Source organism: Alosa sapidissima, chromosome 7 (assembly GCF_018492685.1).
Source record: "Alosa sapidissima isolate fAloSap1 chromosome 7, fAloSap1.pri, whole genome shotgun sequence".
NCBI classification, from domain to species: Eukaryota; Metazoa; Chordata; class Actinopteri; order Clupeiformes; family Clupeidae; genus Alosa; species Alosa sapidissima.
The window spans coordinates 11,144,469-11,166,884 of record NC_055963.1 but is presented as its reverse complement, the minus strand read 5'-3'; the positions used below and the strand labels follow the sequence as shown (position 1 = coordinate 11,166,884).

Sequence of the window (22,416 nt, the reverse complement as noted above, 5' to 3'; positions counted from 1 at the left end):
TTGTTTTGGTATGAAGCATCTTTTACGTAATTAATGCGCACTCTAGAAAGTGAAAGTAGCCTAACCTAGGCCTATGCGCTGTGTCTGAGCTGTCTGTGCACGACTCTTCCGCAATTGATTACGTTCCTCAAATGGAGAACACATCAATCCCATGGTATTGTTTGCCCTAAAATGCATGAAACATGCAAGTTAGCCACGTTATCTCCGTTTCATATTTGCCTAGGCTACTAGCCTACAATAAATGAATTGAACGAACACAGGTAAATGATTCGGTCATTGAGACTCTATGAATACAGTACAACAAACTTTCTGTCTTTCTGAAGTTTATTTTTGTATTCCAGGATAGCCTACAGTAGGCTAGCCTAATTGCCTAATGTTTTTCTTACTGTTTAAACTGATTGCGCCGCTCTGTAGCCTACTTTCCTGCCAGCTTTATGACGTAAACCGCTATATCTCGGCTTTGGCATTGCCTAATCTCATCGTGTGGGAAATCAGATTATCTGTCAATATTGGGCTTTGAAAATAAGGGATAGCCTATTTGCTCAGTAATAGTAGCCTACATTTTGTAACATTTATAGAGAAACCAAGGGGAAGTTAAATTAGAAATTAGAATCGTTGGGAATTGAAAACACATACAAAAAAAAGATTCGGGGCTTTTGAAAAAAGATTCTTGAGTGTGTATGTGTGGGCCCACATTGTTGTTGTCTTATATGAGTGATTCAAATTGTTTGCCGTTGACTGGCCTTAAGCCAGGCTAAGGGGTTTAGCATTGAATTGACAACCTTATGGGTCATTTAATATTGTATTTATACTATTAATCGTACTCTAGTGTTTCTAAACCTAAACTTAGGCTACCTATTCATACTTTAATATTTCTAAACATATACCTATTTAATCATACTGTAGTACTTCTAGCTAAACCTAACCTTGCTAAATCATATTGTGTTATTTATAAACTAAACCTTCTAACTCTGCTGTGCTAAAGATGTTTTACAGAAGTGTGTTTACATCTATTACACTTGCTGGTCAAGTTTGTCTAGCCACAGGTTTTATATTGTATTTATTGATTGTTTTTATGTTATTATTCATACTATCTAGTCAGTTGGCAACTGATTGTACATTAGCTATATATAATTTATATATTCATTGTTAAACATGCAGTATTTATATTTCACATTTATATATTTATTGTTATTTATATAACTTTCCCATATCCTTACCTTTGTTAGTAGAAATAAATTAACATTTGGCATTAAAACTGTGGTATTTGTCTTGATGGGGGGATATTTATTAATTGTTCAGAAATGCTCATACTTGGAAATTTGATTTAACTAAGCGTTAAAAGTATTGACACAAAAAAGTAAGGAGAGATCCACCTTAACAGAACTCATGCCTTTACCTTAAGTGAAACTACAGGTAAAGGGCGTTACAACTATAACGCAACAAATGATGGGTATGACTATGGCTAGGCTATGCATGCTTGCTCTTCTACTTCTTCTTCTGCAACTGAGAGTAGCTGCAAGATCATGGCACAACATTGTCTCTTAATCTTCTCACCATAGCCAAACCTGAGCTGCCAAGACATTGTTTAATCCAAATCTTTGCATATGAGGATTCCAATGTTAATTTAACTCTGGGACCCCCTACCTGGTGGGCCCAAATATATTTTCATCTCTCTAAAACTGTTTTTCTATGTCTCACCTCCATAAATTATTGTTTAAACACAGATATTTGTGCATTTTAAAATACATGGAGTTACAGCCTGGTCGGGACGATTGAAACACTTCTTTCAATCGTCCCGACAAAGACATATGCCACTATAGCCTGTTTTGCTTTCCATGTAAACAAGCACGCAGTATGAAAGTCTGCATTGTGAATTGGCAATGTCAGACATGTTATTCTCTGTAAATATCAGTGTAGCATCAAAATGATCTTGATATGTCTTTTTTATTCAATGTATTTATGAAGTAATCCAAAAGTATTCAGATTACATTACATTGTTTTTGTAATCCAATGGATTACATTTCAAAGTAATCTAACCCAACACTGCGTAGTGGTAAAGGTCCTGGCCAACATTATCCCTGCACTGTTCTTTGTCAGATATCAAATTAGGCAGTGCACATTAGATTAGATTAGATACTTTATTGTCATTTTACACAGAATACAATAAGACGTTGTTTGGGACAAACCTGAGATGCCCACAGATAAGCTAAAAAATATACATAAAATAAGTTAAATAAATAGATAGTTACACATGATATGCCAATTGCACAATTTGCAGTGCACATGACCTCTCTAAAAGGCTGGTTTCAATGGTTGCTGGCTCAGCAATCAAAATCACGCCAAAAACAGAACAGAGAAAACAGAAAAGCAAGGTTTCATCCATAGTCAAACAACATTGTGAACAAGGAAGTGTCTATCGTAGTCTCCTCAGTGTCTAGCACAGTTTGTTCACTAACGCATGGTCTCTAGGCATTCAAGTGTTCAGTTTTTGTCAGTGTTTTAAGATAGTGTGAGATAGACGTTCAGCCTAACCCAGAATATGAAATCGACGCTGATGCTTGTGTGTGGAGTCTTTCTTTTTGGTGAGATTTAAATACTTTGTATATCTTTTTTCTGTCAGCACTGCTAGAGCCATTTCTTTAATTCCAGTAATTCCAGTTTGTAACACTGGTGATCATTTATGCATGTTTAAAAGGTCTTGGCGTGGCCGAAGATAACTTCGACTATGACTATAACGCAACAGATGGGTATGGCTATGGCTATGGCTATGAGGATTGGGAAGAACTTCAGAATGCCACAGTGCCTCCTCAAACCCCTGGAAGTATTGGATTAACTGCATGCTTGCTCTTCTTCTTCTACTTCTTCTTCTGCAACTGAGAGTAGCTGCAAGATCATGGCACAACATTGTCTCTTAATCTTCTCACCACAGCCAAACCTGAGCTGCCAAGACATTGTTTAATCCAAATATTTGTATATGAGGATTACTGTAATCAGATTTTATACTTTGAGTATCTGGAATAGTTGAGGAAATGTACAACATGCAAACTTCCCTGGCACCTCCTCCTTAGTGTCTGAGAGTTTTTTAGGTTGTGAAAGTGAAAGTAGGCCTACTTCCTTTCAGAACAACTTAAATGCAGTATGTGCTGCCCATGCTTAAAATAAGCAGATCGATCAAACTGTGTAAATTATATGATTTTGTTATAGATGCTGCAGGGTATAATATTGTCAGGCCTGATTGGCTGTACCTGTCTGTCAATCAAAATAAAACTTTACCACCAAAACAAACTCTTGTCTTTCAAACCTCTGTGCATCAATCCTTTAAACATCAGAAAATCACATGGCTTTGGCGCTGCAGGCTGTAAGTTAGGAGAGCTATGGAAGAATATTGGTCCCAAAATAACACCAGAGAATTCAACAAAAGACATCACTACTGTAGTAGGAGAACCAGACAGGTATGCTACACCAAATGCAGCTGGAGAGATACCTACAGCTGTGTGAAGCTAGCTGTGTGAAGTGAACTAAAGCATTAAGTATGGGGGGTACATCATTATGACTCTAAGCACCGGAACCATTCAACCTCCAGCTCCCAGGAACCATACAAACTCTATAAACATAGGAACCATACAACCTCCAGCTCCCAGGAACCATACAAACTCTAGGCACAGGAACCATACAAAAATTATAGGCACAGAAACCATACAAACTCTATACTGTAAACATCAGGGCCCACTTCCCCGATAACGACGGAGACACGCTCTTAAGAGGATTTTCTACGATTCATCTTACGATCGTTTGTTTGGTTTTTCCGACTGTTTCCCGAACATGCTCGTAGCGTGAACGCGCATGCACTGCTCTTAAGATGCTCTTAAGGGGAGCTGTCCACGTTAATAGTTCTGAAATATCCTCTGATTTGACGGTGATGTCAGGTGACTGCACGTCACAGCTATAGGCCTACCGTTTAAACTTCGGATCTACACATTAATTCACATCAATACGAAAATAGAAACACTTTGACATCTGCATGTAAGCATCCCAAGTAGGTTATATACCACACAGAGACATAAATAATTGTAATTATTTTAAGATTAGATTGTTGCACCATGCAATAATTTTTCGCGGTGCCACTTAAGAACACGTTTGAAGATAAGAAAGAAGTCGAGTAAGAAAGAGAGGAAATGTGTAGGCTTAGATTTTGATGCAGTAGGCTACAGACTAAACCACATGTTGCTTTCTCTGCTTTTTACCTCATAGGCCTAATAAAATATTCACTTAGCAAAGATAATGTCAAACTATTCTGGCAACGTCTCGTTTCATAACTTGATTGCATTTTTGTCCGCTTTTCATCACATTATTATGACCAAATGTAGGCTATTTTGCACGCTAAAATCTGATTCATCACAGGTAAACACAATAAAGAATGGGAACGTAAATTGGATTATGTATTCTAAGTTGTAATTCCTCTGTATGTCCTGTTGGTGACCTCAGTGAGAAGTACTGTTAAGACGCTCTTAGCCGGTAACGAGTACTCTGGAGCATTCGTAGATCTACGAGTGTTTTCACGATGCTCTTAAGCTACGATGGTTTCGGGAAACAGTCGGCAAATCTTAAGACGTTCGTAAGAGGGACTTTACGACGCTTAGGCTTAAGATGCTTTCGGGGAAGTGGGCCCAGAACCATACATACTCTCTAGGCACAGGAACCATACAAACTCTTAGTAATCATTCATAGTCCACTCAAAGCCCAGAAATTGAGCTGTGTGCGTTTCACCACTTGTCAACCAAAATATGAACCATGCTTCAGTGTACAACACAGAAAAAAATTTATTGTCTTACAATCTGTCAACAACACACACAATAAACAAGTCTGCTCTTTGCCACCCGCTCCCGCCGTAAAGGCATCTACAGACAGACAAATAAAGAACGCCTCCCCCTGAACCGAACCGGCCGCCTGCCCTTCCCACAGGCGACCCCTGCACTTTGGCAAGCACCAGCGCCCCAGTCTCCCGCGTCCCCAGCACCCAGAGCATGACAAATGGATGGGAAAGGTCTGCTAATTCATCACTGTTTTTTCGGGAGATGGGTGGGGGAGGGGGGGGGGGGTTGGAGGGAGAGGATGGAAGGCTAATTATATAAATATGCGCCATGGTGATGCTGTTGTTGATGTCGTCCTGTTCGCTGTTGTTGTTGCATTTGTTTATGCTACAAGACAGAGATGTAAAAACTGCAAAAGCAAGAGTGTTTTGTCACTGACACTTCTCGGCGACACCAAAAAGGAGGCTTGCGTGCGTGCATGCGTGTGTGTGTTTGGGGGGGAGGGGGTGATTAATGTGGGGACGAAGGGAAGGGATTTTGACCCTAAACAGAAAAGTCTTGTTGAGCCTCTGATTTATTTTGGGACGGCGATGCTGGCATTAATTACTCTGCCGCAGGTGCAGGCTCCAATTTTTCTTCCCCCATCGCCCGCTGCCCCGGGCTCCGCAGGCAGGAAGCAGCGCCGCAGCAACGCCACCACCGCGGCAACACTGTCACTAGGGCGATCTGGGCCTGCAGCCCATATCTGGGTGGCTCTCCGACAGCCCACCTCCCTTCTCCACCGGTGAAGAATTACCTCTGAATTTAGAAAAAAAGAGGAAAAGAGAGAGAGAGAGAGAGTGTGAAAAGGCAAATAAAAAGAACATGCAAGTGTGTGTATGTGTGTGTGAGAGAGAGAGAGAGAGGGAACAAGACTGAGAGGACAGAGAGAGAGAGAATGAACAGGAGAAAAGGACTGAGACAGAGATAAACAAACACAACAAAAGGTGTTTGCGTCCTTCCATGTCCTCAGCCTGCATGCCATTTCCACTGCGCTGGCAAATTTAGCCACTGCCCACTGCCTCCGTCATTTCGTGACCTCGTTGAGAACGTTGCTCTGCTTCTGTGCAGTTTCGGTTTCTGTGCTGTGCAATTTCTGCTGTTCCAACAACTACAGTAAAACAAAATCCATACTCTACCAAGTTGTCTGTCATAGAACATGTAGACAATAGAGAAGCAAAATAATTAGGGTGTATGCTCAAGAATCAACTGTAGACTGTCGATTATTTGCATTAATTTGTACTAGTGCAGTGCCTGTTCAAACATGCTATTCCTGTAGCCCAATAAATAAAATAAATAAAAATAAGATGATAGGGAAAAACATAATTCCAGGTAAGCATTCAATAATGAATACTGATAATATAATAATATAATAAATGTGGCTGCATGTGACATTTTTTACAAATCAAAATGACATAATCCTAACAGCTGTTTTGAGTCAAGGCTATATGCTTAGCCTATTGAATAACTTGATGATAGAGAAAACAAACCATTTTGTGGAATGATGCATCATCATCATATAAAATTTGCAACGGTGTGACTCAAAAACAGTCTCTGGTGGCCTATAAGTGACATCACACTCTGTCTGCCACTCGATGCTTGTCGCTGGTTATGCTTTGCATGTGTGGCATTCTGAGACGTTCTTTAATTCATGACTATTATCGCTCGTTTCAATTTAGGACCTTGCAGTTGGAATTGTCTTTGCTTATTCAAAGTCTAAAGACAGTCCAAAGTAGCCTGGGATATTCGAAGTGTCGGTTTATTGCACATCATTTTTTACGTCATTTTGAAGAGACACTGCATACCTGTCTTTGTGTTGACGTGTTGTTGCAAAATCTGCGAAGTCATTTTATGCAAGCAAACCGCATACAGGGGGTCTTTATTTTTGAGGTCAGACATGTTAACACATCTTGCACTCGCTTAATTTTTTACCCGTGTAACCTACACTGATCCAGTTCTGCCAAATCCCTGCTTCTATCCTCACTGGTAGCTTACAGTACAGTGCTGTGTGGGAGGGAGAGTGGCTAGCGGCGAAAGCCAATGCGTGCTTCTTTTACCGATATACTTAACAATATCTTTTGCATTCCTGTTTACAACAATGTCAAATGTGGCACTGCACTTACTCATGCCCGTAGCAAGACACCTGCCAAGTTTAAAATCAGTCTGACAAACGGTCAGCGAGATATGCGTGCCACAGACATTAGGACACACACACATACGCTTCTTGCTTTATAGATAGATAGATAGATATAAACTATTACAATTTCTGAAAAGTTGGCTTAAAAAAATTGTCTTGAAACCTAACTACATCTCCCAACTCCTCTACCACAACCAGGGGAAGCTGTGAAAGGGCCTACCCAATTAAAGGGCCCCTGCTGTCAGGCTCGCTATACGCCGGCGTAGCCTTGACGAGGACAGGAGAGTCCAGGCAGTGGAGATTTGATAGAGTGATAGTCACCACCCGACTCCACAATGGAGTCTGTGTGAGACGTGGGACGAAGGTTCGCTTGCCTCGCTGTGAATCACGCCAGCCCTCAGGCCCCTTGGCAGCATGATTGTGTGTGTGTGTGTGTGTGGTGAGGGGAGAGGTAAGGACAAGCACAGGTTGTAAGTGCAGTAAGTGCAGTAAGTGCTGCATAGGGGCCCGGGCTGCTCTATGTAAACAAGCCTTTCTTCAGAATACACCTTGGTATCTCATTGGGCGACTGTTTAGGCTCGAGGGGGGTCAAAAGTCTTTCCCTTCACAACTAAGCACACAAGCTCATGTCAAAAGAGAACGACTGGTCACTTGGATTGTCCACACCAATGTGATAAGCTCTCACAACAAAAAGAGCAGTCAGAGTTTGTGGCGTGCCTGTGTGTGTGTGCGTGTGTATGTTTATGTGTGATATTCAGGCTATTTCAAAATAGCACTGGGGCCGACAGCGGCAACCACATAACAGTGTGATTGCCACTCTCGGCCCCAGCGGAGGGTGTGAAAGGCGAAGCTAACGCTAACGCCAGTGCTCATGCCTGCATTCGCTCCACGCTGATCAAACTGCCGAGTGAGCAGAGGATGGCTGCTTTCCAAGTGATGCTGAGTCGAGGCGATGGGGGGTGACACACGGGTCATAAATTAACACGGCAGAGGTGGGGAGGAGAGAGGGCTGGCAGTGGTGTGTGCGCGCATGTGTGTGTGTGTGTGAGTGTGTGTGTGTGTGAGAGTGTGTGTGTGTGTGTGTGTGTGTGAGAATGTGTGTGTGTGTGTGTGTGTGTGTGTGTGTGTGTGTGTGAGAGAGTGTGTGTGTGTGTGTGTGTGTGTGTGAGAGTGTGTGTGTGTGTGTGTGTGTTCTCACTCTGATCCTGGCAAAGTTATTTGGTTAAACAGGTCCCTTGCAGGACTAGCTGTCATCATACCTTAAGAAGCTGGAGGGATTCAGAGAACTGCTGCAAACATCACAGCTACAGCACTGTCACTTGGTCATGAACACACACTAACATACACAAGCACCACTTAGTTGTAAATGAAAACTTCACACACAAAACTTCACACATCAAGCAATGGCAAAAGTATGAAAGAAGATTGATTTTTTTTTTTTAAATCATGGGCCTAATGAAAACATTTGATCTCACTTTAAAATTAGATGAGAAGAATGTAAGGTGATATTTAAACGCTTCCTTCTAAAGCCTCCTCATTCCTGCTCTTTTCCTTCCCTCTCCTCCCTCTTTTTTTCTCATTTGTATCTCTCCTTTCCTCAGAAGAAACATTATCCCTTCATTTGTCTGACAGGCTCCCCGTGCCTCCTCTCCTCCTCTCATTTCATCATCTCCTCGCTCCTTTCATTCTTCACTCCTTTTTCTCAGTAGAATGTTGTCTGTTCATTCATCTGACATCTCCCTCATTTATCCTCTCCTCTTGCTGGCTGTCCCTTCTCTCTTCCCTTTTCACATCTCTCCTCCTCTCTCTCTTCTCTTATCTCTTTTCCTTCCTCTCTTCCCTTTTCACATCTCTCCTCCTCTCTCTCTTCTCTTATCTCTTTTCCTTCCTCTCTTCCCTTCTCACATCTCTCTTCCTCTCTCTCTTCTCTTATCTCTTTTCCTTCCTCTCTTCCCTTCTCACATCTCTCTTCCTCTCTCTCTTCTCTTATCTCTTTTCCTTCATCTTTTCCTTTCTCACATCTCTCTCCCTTCCTTCCTCTACTAAACTATTATCTACTAACCCCCCCCCCCATAAATGCACAAATAGGCTGACACCAGACATAATTTCACTGCATTTCCAGTAACTATATGCATGTGACAATAAACTTCCTTGTATCCTTGTATCCTCTCTCTCTTCTTTTCTCACATCTCCCTTCCTTCCTCTCTCTCTCACTCTTCCTGAAAGCCACGTCAGTCCTCCTCTTCTCCGCTGTATTCCCTCCTCTCCTCCTCCTCCTCACCTCAGTAGAATCTCTCTTCCTTCACCTAAGAGCTCTGTGATTTTTCTTCTCTGCTCCCTTTGAAGATCTCATCCTTCCTCCAACAGGCTCCACTGTCCACCTCTCCCATTTCATCATCTCTCTCCTTCTCTCTCACTCCCTCTCCCTCTCTCACTCCCTGCTCTTTTCTTCAGTAGAATGTTGTCTCTTCATTCATCTGACAGGCTCCCTCATTTCTCCATTACAGATTGCCGGCGGCTCCCCTCGGCATGCATCACGGGCAGTGGAGCCGGCCCCATCACGCGCCTCTGCCTCCCTCATTTATTACCCAGTTTGTTTGCACTCTTATCCGCGGCCTTGCACCGGCCCAGCCATCCATCACACACACATCTGCCTCCTGACTGGACCAGCAACCCCCCCCACCACAGAACCACCTCCACCATCCAGCACCACCAACCTCCCCACACCATCTCTGTCCACACCTTCTCCTCTACCCTCTTTGGCTCCCTCTCTCTGTCTCTCGTCCTCCATCTCTGTCTCCCTGTGTTCCATTCTCCATTCTCTCAGTTCCATCTCTCCATCTCTCCTTTATCTCTCTCTCTGTATCCATCTCTTTCTCCCTTTCTTTCTGTCTTCATCTCTCTCCCTCTTTCTCTCCCTCCCTCCCCCCGTCTCATCCTTCTCTTCCCCTCTTATCATCCATCTCCCCCAGTCCCCTGATCTCCATATTGCTCCTCTGCAGTCCTCTCCTGGAGAGTCTTCAGTGGCGGCTCTTCTGCCCTTCCCTCCCCCTTGTGCCTGCTCGGTTGGCCCCAGTGCCACGGTAGTTTTATCACAAGGATTCCCAGGCTGCGTGTTAACTTCACATTTGGCACACTGATGCTTTGCCTTAACATGTCAACACATACATACACACTCATACACACATACGTTTTTTTTGTTGTTGTTGTTGTTGTTGTTGTTGTATGTCTTGTTGTTGGGCCTAGAGCCTGTAATAAAGTTTATATACCCCATTTAAAGCCGCTGCTGGATCCGATCTGTGGACATTTTGCACTTTGCATCTTTCTCCGTCTCTAGTGCTGTGATTATGTGAGAAACCCTGATGAAAGGAGAAGTCAAGACATCTCCTTCTATATATAGTATAGTATTATAAGTATATATACTTTTTTGATCCCGTGAGGGAAATTTTGGTCTCTGCATTTAACCCAATCGGTGAATTAGTGAAACACAAACATCACACAGTGAACACACAGTGAGGTGAAGCACACACTAATCCCGGCGCAGTGAGCTGCCTGCTACAACGGCGGCGCTCGGGGAGCAGTGAGGGGTTAGGTGCCTTGCTCAAGGGCACTTCAGCCGCGGCCCACTGGTTGGGGCTCGAACCGGGGCAACCCTCCGGTTACAAGTCCAGAGTGCTAACCAGTGGGCCACGGCTGCCCTAGAGTTGTCTTCTTCATGTGATTGCATTGCCATTCATCTTAACAGTATCAGCGCTTCGCTCCTCTCACTTCTATGGGTTCCTGTAACACATCCTCAACACGACACAGCCCAATAAAGACATCCCAGACCCTCCCGATTACAACATCCATTAGTCAGAATCCATTTACAATGAACACATAAGCTGGGATTGTCATCGATCAAATTTCCCTCCATCAATACAAGTCAATACTGGGTTTACATTGATCAACTGGTCAGACTCGCTGTGTACAGGGCTGTGTGTGTGGATCAATGGAGACACACAAAAGCTCGGACTCTGTACCAGGAATAAATGACAGCAAGAGCCATGCATCCTCATTCTGGAAACACGGCTAACTATTCTAGCAAAAGACACAAACAGCCTAAAAATATTGTACTCCCACTCAGTGAACTGCTGAATTCCCACTCTGAATTGCCTTTTAAAATACTCGATGCAGCAGATTACTTTGAGAGTCACATCCGTTGTCTGCTCAAATGGCACGTTGTTGTTTTTTTTGTCTAAGGGAAAAGAATGAAACAGTTGTTTTAGCAACTTCACTGACAGTTGTTCCCTTTAATTAGGTTATGTCTTACCAAAGTGAATAAAATATATACTTTATGCAACTTTAATCATTTGAATGTAATTTGAAGAGGCATTCCTTGACTATAAACACAAGGTCCTCTGGCTGTTCTTTCTATGTGAACTCCTGGATTAATGGGCTTGTTGAGTTCAAATGTCAACAATCTGTTGGATCTCACCTTGAATTCACACCAGGATTTCTGGGTCACTGAGCAGAACTGGCCCTATGGACATCTCTTTGGTCTGTTATCTCATATAAGAAAGCTCTGTATCACACAACAGAGTGAGAAACAGGAGTTATACAATAAATGAATACAACAGTTGCAGGCCATTTCATAAATCATGGCTCTGACTAAAGACTAATCCAAAACTTTATCAAATTAAAACAGTCTGCAATACCAATTCACCTTTACACAACTAACTCAAATAGTTTCAAAGGAATGAAGGGCTGGAGAGACTCAAAAGGAAATCTAACTCCATATGTTTACTCATGATAAGCAAAATGCAACAGTAGACTGACCGCATCAATACGAGGTCAACTGCTTGGAAGCAAGGCTCTGGGAACCAGTCGGCCCTTGACAAGACCTCAGTCCAGCCTTGCAAATGTGCCAGAGTGCATTGCTGGGAGCACCGATTTCTTTGCTTGCTATTCGTCAAAGCAAAAAGTATTGACCCCCCCAAAAAAACACAGTTTCCTGTAAATCACCTCCCCGGCCCAAACCAATGTTTTCCCTGGACTTGGGGGAGTGAAGGAGAGGGTGATCAATACTGTTAATTGTGTTTTGAAGAGTTTAACGACACAGACAGCAATGTTTGCCTATTGACTGCAGAACGACGGCTGAAAAATTAAGGCAGTGGGGGGTTGGGGAGTTGAGGAAGTTGATCTTTGGGGAAGTGTGATTGACATATTGGATGCTTTGCAAACAAATATGGTCATATTTCAAAGAGCACGCACTTCCCTACAAAAAAGTGCCACCTATTTTACACTGCCAGAAATGAGGCAGGTTTATAATCGATAGAATAATCAGTGTAGGTGTGTGTATGTGTGTGTGCTCAGTCCTATGTGAATATTGCTCCGTTAAAACTATTATAATTCATGAACTATTATAATATAGTATATAATAACCTATAATTATCAGGTGACGAAACCACATAGATTCCTAGGTTTTAGGCAAGGAACATCCTAAAGCCTGACACAATTTTAGCCCAAAACTAATCACATCCGACAAAGTTTAGGATCAGACTGAATTCCCATTCCCAGCAGGCTCACAATGCCCGAGTTGGAAGACATTACAATCAACATTCCACTTCCAGTCTAATTTCAACTGCATTATCTGACAGAAATGTTTGACAGCTGTCTTGCAGAGTAAGCAGTCAAACATACAGTGAGTTACCATGTCGTATGCAACTGGAAAAGAAAAACGCACAATGTCTGCCTGGCTTAAAGGAGAAATCCGGCGAGTTTTCACGCAGATCTCAGTTTCTCGAGGTCACGAGTACTGTCAGTACGAGAAAAAAACAAAAGAAAAATCGTTTTTTTCCTAGCTCGAGTTGCTACAGCCAGCAGCTAATGCAGCCAGGCAGCTACAGCGCTACACTCTGGGGGCATGTAAATGGGAGCTCACAGACATGCCCCCAGAAGCGGAGATCTATGTGAAAACTTGCTGGATTAAATTCTCCTTTAAATGAAATGTGTGTGTGCTGCTATTTCTGCTCATTATTCACAATCTTACAGTGTAGCACACTAACCTAATAGTGTGGTTACAACGAGAAATGGAGCCAATAAAGTAAAGTGTGACCTTAAGTAACATCACACTATAATGGCACACTCACTCACTCACACACACACAGACAATGACAGTCTCATTATCCTATCCTCATTATGATGAAACAAGACTAGACACACACACATACTGACACACACACACACGCTTGTCGGAGTGAATGCCACCTCTGGTCGCCTCCCTATGGGATTCCCTGATTCCCTGTGTATGTGTATGTGTGTGTGTGCTCTCCTCACAGAGGTGGCTAAATGATGAAACGTGTAAAGGGGAGGCCCATTAAATCACCTTCAGACGGCCACCACATCCTCCTTCCTCTTTTAAAAGAGAAAAGCGAGGGAGACGGCTGGATGGGGTGAGAGAAAGAGGAAGATAGAAAGAAAGAGAGAAGGCACAGAGAGGAGGAAAAACCCATTAAGGACGGGCTGATGGCGTGCTCAGCTGCGTGGTTTATGGGTCCTACACGCTGTCCGCAACCCCCCCCCACCCCCACCCCCACCCCCACCCCCACGTTCATTTTTGTTTTTTCCTGTCTCCCACCACCCCTTTCCCCCATCTCTATCTCTCTCTCTTTTCCTCTTCTCATTCCCTCTCTGTCCATTCTGTTTCACTCTCTCCCCTTTTCTCTCTCTTTCTCTCTCTCTCTCTCCGGTGGTGGCACCCCTTTAGCAGAGCAAGTCCATCCAGGGGCCGTTGTTTCGGACACAGTGTCGGTGGAGTGGAGTGTTGGGGAGGCCAGCTGCCAGCCAGTGAAGGATCTTCCTCTCGATTCACTTGTTATTGTGCTGTCGGGGTGACAAGTATACCTATAGAGTGAGTATTTATTTCGGGAATGTTTTGTTCCGTTTGCCCGCGATGATGAATGTTTCTTTTATAAATCCATCGGCGGGGCCTTTTAAACCATAAACAATATTTCTCTGGCCGAAGATTCCTTGTGCAGCACTCTTGAGGAACCTTGAGATTTCCTGGCCGTGATTTAATGGCTCATAACTCTTGAGAGGCAATCCTTCTTCTTCTTCTTGCTCTTCCTCCTCCGCCGCCTCCTCCTCCTCTCCTCTGCTCTCTTCTCTTTGCTCTGTCCATCCTGGTTTCCACACCCGGCCGGACCGCTGGTGAGGCAGGAAGAGTGGAGAAATGCCCGTCAGCCGAGGCCGTTAACCCAGGTCACCCCAGTCACGGTCTCCCTTGTGACAGCACTGATGGGGCCAGACAGACCAGGGTCTTATTATGGGATGTTTGTGACACATATAGGTAGCAGCGTGGCCCAATCTGAATTCCCTCCAGCCTCTTAAGGTATGATGACCTGCAAGGGACCTGTTTAACCAAATACCTTTGCCAGGATCAGAGTGAGAGCACGCAGGCACGCACACACAGACACACACACACAGAGTGAGAGAGAGAGGTAAAAAGAGAGAGAGTCTCAGAGAGAGTCAGAGAAAGAGAGACAGAGATGCGAACACCAACTTTCACTCAATTTAAATTGGCTATAAATACACAGTGGTCACTAATGTGTAAAAATCATTAGGGCTGGTATCTCTAATTGTGTTTTCCCCTCCCTCCCCACGCATAATCCCAGATCCTGGAGCCGGCGTTCATTAACAATGTATGAATTAATTAGTGCCTTCATAGGATTTCTGCACATTGAACCAGGGAGATAAAAGGGATCCTATTTCTCACTTGTTGTATCTCTTCTTTTCTTCTCTGTCTTTCCTACACCTTCTTTTCTCTCTCTCTCTTTTTGCATCCTCTTAATTCTATGGTTTTCTGTTGCGTCGATAGTGGAATTAATTTCACAATAGATCAGGCTTATTGACCCTTCCGTCAATGTTATTTCATTTCTTTTAAGTGCTAATTACATAGTACAGGGAAAGCAAATTGCATTGTAACTTGCCCTGTTGTTTTCCAATGGGACAAATAAAAGGTCCCAGTTGTGGTCTAAACTTTCCTTATCTTTAAAGGCCACTGTCTTGATGCGCAAGGAGTAACACCAGACTAAAACACAGGAAATAAATTTCCTTAAAAACAATAACATTATGGGAACAAACATAATAGACCCCGATTAAAAAGAAATGAAAAGCACTGTGTTAGACTGAAAGAAAAGGCCACACAATATTTTGCATATGAATATCCTCAAAGTTTAGATCTAAGTGACATCCAAACTTTAACTTCACATTCAGGTAACTCCTGTTAGGTTCCATCATATGTCAAGTGGAGCAAGTTACATTATGAGGCATTGAGGAAAATTACATGAGTAGAGGGAGCTCTAGATACTGGGTCAAACCCAAATATCGACCCGCCAGGTTTAAGTGGTTCTGCTCGGCCAGAGGAATGGACCTGTGCCACCTCTCTTTCATCGCGGCAGGTATTCAGGCATGTGTGTGGCCCAATGGGCTCACTCCCTCCCATACATTTGGTTTATTTCTGTGGTGTGATGGTCAAGCTCTCGGCCTCTCTAACACATAAAATCACACACACATATGCTGTCGTCCACACACACACACACGTATATGTGCGTACTTGCTGTCCCTCAGCCTCTACCTCTCTTTTTTACACACACACACACACACACACACCCACACACACACACACACACACACACCTTCCCTCCCTATCAACTCCTCTAATGAACTAAAAGGTCAAAGCACTAATAAAACTATTAGCAGAAATGAATCTCTCCAATGTGTTAATGCACTTTTAATTCCTGTTAGCAAATTTCATCCACCAGCAGTTCGCCTGACGCTAATGAGAAATAAAACGGCCCTCACAGTGGGGGTGTTCCGCTGGCACTGGGGCGGTGTGTGTGTGTGCAGGAGAGAGTGTGAGAGTCGGATGGGCACACGGGGGGTGTTTGCAGATGATGGACACACACTTTCCCTCTCTCTCTCTCTCAACACACACACACACACTCTTTCTCTCTGGAGTGTTATTCACGGGCCGAGGGAACTGGTTCCAGCCTCCTGCTTCTTCTGCCGGGTTAATCACAGAGCAAGGCTCCATCTGTTCTCATTCACCAGGATGATTCAATCACTTTCCTTTTCTTTTTTTTTTTATTCCTCCACTCTCATCCGCTTTAGCCCACTTTCACTTCACTTATCCCCCTCCATTTCTTAGCCAAGCATTTTTGTGTGTCCTGTAAACAAACCATTTGACACAGATGTAGGATTTAATAGGTCAAAGGTCATGGCTCTTGTGTTGGAGCTTTATGTTGGCACGTTTAGGTTCCAAACCCCATGCTCCCATTCTTTGATCAACTAAACACTAAAATGGCTAGACTAAGAACTTTAATATGGATGAAAATGAGGTGCTTACTGAAACTATAATTGCAGTGTCACATACTTAAAAAAGAAGTTGCGGCAATGCTGAAAGACGCACATTTGACCATAAAGACCAGTTGGCTCTCTGAACTGGAAATTCAGTGCAGAGTCATTTGACAAATTTGAAAATGGCTCAGACAGACAGGAGTTAAAGATGTTTGAACAGGTCAGTGATAGCATAGACTAAAATTATTCTCAGGCCGGCAACACCTAGTGTTGGCCAACAGCTCTCCGTGGCCTACGTACCTCTAGCATTCCTCCCTACACAGCACATACATAGGCGTGCACTCTCACAGTCACACACACACACACACACACGTGCATGCACACATACGCACACACACAGCTAAGTGAAAACAAAACGCCTGGGAGGAGGAACAGAGACATTCCATTATCTAAAAAATCTCCAGCCCTTTTAATCAATAAAAAAGATAAAAGATATTTTAATCAAAGACATATTTCCTTGTTTGTGCACCGGCTTTCGGCGCGTAATCTTTAAACAAGTGAAAATGATGCCTAATGTACTCCCTGCAAGCCACTCATCCATATGAAGAAGAAACAGTGCCGTCAGCAGAAGTACAGAAGTACACACACACACACACTCGCCTGGCCCCACGCTCAGTCCGCTCGGCAGACGCTAAATTACATTAGAACGTTTATATTAAAGAAAATTGCATCCTGTAAACTCAAATATTATCTCTCTCTCACTCTGATCGGTACTTTTCCCTTCTCTACTGCATGCGTACACACACACACACACACACACAAACATCACACGCGCACACTAATATGGGGCTATTATGGCCTGGGCTATCTGTCCGACACACACATATCCGTTGTGGGAGGCGAGAGGGGATCTGAATGAGATTAGATGGGGAAACCTGAGCCACCCTGGGCCCAGTCCGACTCCAGTCTCTCCCCACTAACGAGGCCCCGGCCTGGGCAGGAGCAGGTAGATCAGGTTCCCCTCCAGTGGGTTAAACGGCTGTTGACACAGGCTAAGTAGACGGAGGTGAGTCTGGGAGCTGGACCACGGGGCGTTTGTCGATCTGTTGTTTTTGTCCGCTCCTCCTCATCCCCCTCTCTTCTCTTCTCTCACTCACTCATCACTCACTCTCTCTTTCTCTTCCTGTCTCTTTCCTTTCCCAGCTTCTCTGTTTTTCCTCTCCTTCTACCCTGCTCTCTCTCTCGCCTTGGCTTTGTTGTGGTGAGGTTGATTGTTATATTGCTGGAGTTTAAATGCACGCATTATCTGTAATTCATCTTCTGTGGTGACGGTGTGCGTTACCGAGGAAGTTACTCATCCCATCAGGGTTGGGAGTCTGTGTGCGTGTGTGGGAGAGAGTGTGGGGGGGGGGGGGGGCGTCTGTGCAGGTGTTTGTCTAGATGGATCAAATTTGCAACAGAACAGCCTGGCGAAGCCGAAACAAACAAGCTGAAATTACATTCAAGCCCATCTCAAACCATAACAGGATGATCATGGCCACACTGTAATCCACTGGAAGCTCGCTCTGGAAACAGAATCCTTCTCTTCACCAGGATATCAGCTCATCTGCTTCGCACTTAGCTTCCCATCATCTAGCTGACTTTCAGATCATTACATTACATTACATTTGTCTGACTCATTTTTAACCAAAGCGACTAACAACATGGTTAACAGTTTACGCTTTTTAAAGCAATTTTCTCAACAATTCTAGGACAATTAAAAAAAAAGGTCTAGTACAATAAGAATAAGTGCATCAGTGAGTGCTGTTTTTGAAACAATCAAGAGTCAGTTGTAGTCAGGTGGTAAGTGCTAGTTTCTAGATCATGTTTCTGCTGCACAATTATGTTGGCAGGGGAAGGAGGGTTACGTCAAACATGTATGTGAATGCTTGTGAAAGTGTGTGGTGTAATTCTACAGTATGTGGTAACACTGTATGTGTGCATTTCTTAAATGTCAGTCAGCAACTTTATCCAACTGCTTTTGTGAGTGGGACGAGTCTAGTGTGTGTTGTGTGCGTGCGTGTGTGTTTGTTCAGGGGCTCTTGCTGGTGGGTGAGTGGGTGCACCTCAAAAACTTCATCTGACTATTTTTGCCAGTTTATAAAGGGTGGAGAAGAATGTGTGTCTGTGTGTGTGTGTATGTGCTTCATGTGTGTGTGTGCGAGTGTGTGTTCTTTTAGGTGTCCTGCCAGGTGGGCGAGTTGACACCCCTCACACGGTGGGCGCCAGCAGCAGAAGCAGAGAGAGAGAGAGAGAGGTGGTGGTGATGGGGGGGGGAGGGGGGGGTTGTGGGTAACAGCAGCAGCTCCCCTAATCATGATTCATGCCCTGCGTCCGAGCCCCTGACAGACGGGCTTCGATCCCCTGCTCAGCGCGCCGTAACGCGATCCCCCGCCGACATCATCATAACTGCATGTTGGTGCTGTTCGGCCACTGACACATTGATCCGGCCGCCTCTGGGGTGAGGAGACGTGATAGATTGGGCTCCCCATGCAGACTTCTCGAAAAGAAGAAAAGCACAATGGAGGTGAACAAGTGAAGGAGAGGAAAAGAGTGAGGGCACTGTGAGAGGGAGGGAGGAGGAGGAGAATGAGGAAGAGTGGAGTTGAGGACAACTGGCTGTAGAGGATTGTGGGTAACGGAACGCCCTGGGCCTGTAGCTCTGGGATAGCAGTTTAAAGATAAACACAAGCATACCCTCTCAAACGCAAGAGAGACAGGAATCCAAAGGGTCTGAAGACAATAGCGCCATCCTCATCTTAACCCTGTGGTGTTCTCTTACCCTCTTCAAGGGCACCTTCTTCAACCCACTGGTGACACTTCCAAGACACCACCCCTATCCTACCCTTTCTCTCTCACACACACCTCTACCCCAGCTCTGGCTGGAACAATGAAACGCCGGCACTGTTGATCAGTTCCATGTTCCAGCTGTTAGGGACCTAACCGAGTTACTGGCAGAGCAGAGGAGCCAGGCCACGCCTCCCCGAGGGCCTGAGTTTAGGGGGCAGGCAGGCAGGCAGGCAGGCAGGCAGCACGCCAGGGATCCCAGTCAGCCAGCCAGCCAGCGAGGCTTCGTCTCCTCCTGCGCTCCGGCTAACGCCAGAGGAAGCGGCAGTGGAGAAGAGTAGACGTGCAGACCGCAGACGTGGGCCATATTGTTCTGGCCCGCGCGGGGCAGGAGCCGGAGCCGGGCACTGACAGGAGGTGATTTAGCACCCCGGCAGCTCGGGGGCCCGGGTCACGAGCGGAGCGCCACGGTCCAGGCCTCGAACTCTCCACCCGTAAGATGGCAGCATGAATCATGGGCGACCCCGGCCCGACCCAGGGCTCCGCATCTCTCTCCCCCGCCACCCCCTTCTCTCTCCCTCTCCCTCTCCCTCTCTCTTCCTCCCTCTCTCCCTCTCTCTCCCTCTCTCTCTGCTAACCACCCCCACTCCGCCTGATTCCCTCCCAGCCGCCCCCAATCCGCTGCACAAACATGACAAATCTGGTGTTTATTTACTCCAAAAAAAAAAGAAAAACAGGGAGGTAGCAGAGGACGGAGAGGAGAGGAGAGGAGAGGAGAGAGAAAAAGTCCTAAAAATCGATACAGAGTTCCAACAGCGTGGCCTCTGATCAGAGTTTTTTTCCCCCCACTGGCTTTAGAGGGTGGTCAGCCACCCTGTTTGACCACACCAAGCAGCAACAACGCTCTCCTCTCAGACAGGGCTTTCCCCAGAGTAGCTGCCCAGTCACAGACTTACCATGATACGGAAGATTCACCATCGTGCACAGAATACATGTAGTCATATGGCATATGGATGGAATAATGGTACACAGAATACATGTAGTCATATGGCATGATGGAATAATGGTAGCGCCCCCTCCCCCACAATCGGTTGGCCAGGGTTTGATTGCCCAAGGTGAGTGTTGCAAGTCTGTGTTGCTTTGAATGAAAGCGTTGGGTAAATATCAGCCACCTTTAGATGCTTTTGTCCAAAACAGTAGTGAGCTGTACAGGTAGACATTTTCATCACAACATGAGATGGGTATTAAGTTTATGACCTTTGACCCTGGTGTTGTTTCCTGCACTTTTGGTCAACTTCAGTCCTTTTTTTGGCCAAATTAGACAGTTAAATGCTTCAATCATGTAGTTAAATAACCAACATATAAATTTAAAAAAAAAAATACAAAAAAAATCAGCACACCTTTAGCATCAATAGCAGATTCAGCTTTTGATTTGCAGGCCTGATGTTTTCAGCCAAACAACAACAGTTGAGGGACTAACACATGGACAAGGACTGAATAGATTGTTTGTTATATAAAAACTCTGAGCACCAATATTATGGACATAGATATTCTGGTGCACACTGACAAATTGCTGGCCAAAAATAAAGAGCATCCACGAGCATTCGCCATGCTACTGGTGAGGTCTCCGCACAACAGAGACAAATCAACAGATGAGGCATTTGTCTCTGACACACACACACACGCACGCACGCAACAAAAAAGCTGTCAAGGTTTCTGTCATATCTTACATCACCCGGCCATTGCCTGTTGGAACCATGGCTTGGCCAAGGATGAAAGTGCTAGAAAATGGGAAGTAATTCTAAACCATTTTCTGCCCAGGAGCACCCCCAGCATCAGGAAGACAAATGGGCGCGAGCCAATGACAGAGTGCCTGGCCCACAAATCACCCGCCGCTGGCCCGTCCAGTCGCGTACACCCCCCCCACACACACACACACACCTCCCCCATCCAACCCCCACAGTGCTCCACCCTCTCCACCCCTTCCCCCACCCGAGGCCTTCCTCCATTAGTCATCAGCGCGCCGGGTGCAGCGGCCGGGATCGGTAATTAGACAAGGACAAATCGCCCGGCCGCAGACACGGATGGCTCCGTCCGCTAAATAAGAGGCCCGTTACCATACCGACCGGTGGGCGGAGGGGCAGGACGCGGGACGCAGGTTCTTGGGTAGCGAGAGAGAGAGAGAGAGAGAGAAGGAGGCAGAGAGAGAGAGAGAGAGAGAGAAGGAGGCAGAGAGAGAGAGAGAGGGAGAAGGAGAGAGAAAGAGGGGGAAAGAGAGTGTGAGAGAGGCTGTACTGTCCACTGCCTGGCAAGTCATCTGTTATCGTAACACCCCCCCCCCAACCCTCCCCAAAAACACACATACTGTCCTCAGCCACCACATCCCCCCTTAACCCACCTTGCAATCTTCTCCACGGGACCTAAAAGTCACGCCCCACCCACCTGCCCCACCCCCAGCCTCTTCCATCCTCCCATCCCACCTGCTACAACGCCTCCCCCACCTCTACCTATTTCCCAAAAATTCAGGCCAGATTTGGACACGGGCACACACACACACACACACACACACACACACACGTGCCACAGCACGCGCCCTGGTCCTCTCCGCGTCGCGGAGAGGCTATTAGTGCACCGTCGGGTCTCGGCCCACTCCGGGCTGGGAGGAGGGCCCCTGCGGCCCGGTGATTTTTCACGGTGGCACCGCGAAGGAGGAGGGGTCCGGCGGGTCACGGCTCACCGCCGGAGCTCAAACGCCTCCCTCGGACACCAGCAGCAGCAGCAGCAGCAGCCCTGCCCCTCACCCCAGCCTCCCCCCCCCCCCCCGCCACCAGGGGAGCTTCAGCAGACCAGAGACTCCTGCACAGCCCATGGAGGACCAGAATGAGAATACGAAATAAGAATAAGAAATGCCTGATAATTCATTATGAATAAGTACTATTCATATTGCTATACTATTCCTAAAAGCCTGATAATTCATTATGAATAAGTACTATTCATATTGCTATACTATTCCTAAAAGCCTGATAATTCATTATGATATACTATTCCTAAAAGCCTGATAATTCATTATGAATGGGTCCTATTCATATTGCTATACTATTCCTAAAAGCCTGATAATTCATTATGAATGGGTACTATTCATATTGCTATACTATTCCTAAAAGCCTGATAATTCATTATGAATGGGTACTATTCATATTGCTACACTATTCCTAAATGAATACTACTAAATACTAATCTGCTCTTTCTTTGGACAATTTCTTT

General features: G+C 45.2%; 2 long non-coding RNA genes across 2 annotated transcripts; one reads left to right on the top strand and one right to left on the bottom strand.

Moving 5' to 3' along the window:
- Positions 1-1,252: 1,252 nt before the first annotated feature.
- LOC121713291 lies at positions 1,253-21,856 on the bottom strand. The gene is made up of 3 exons (XR_006032776.1): positions 21,846-21,856; positions 19,849-19,852; positions 1,253-1,432 (listed from the first exon to the last, which is right to left on the bottom strand). It is a non-coding gene; the product is annotated as an uncharacterized LOC121713291 (long non-coding RNA).
- On the top strand, positions 2,391-3,260 carry LOC121713290. The gene is made up of 3 exons (XR_006032775.1): positions 2,391-2,585; positions 2,699-3,080; positions 3,125-3,260. It is a non-coding gene; the product is annotated as an uncharacterized LOC121713290 (long non-coding RNA).
- Positions 21,857-22,416: the final 560 nt, after the last annotated feature.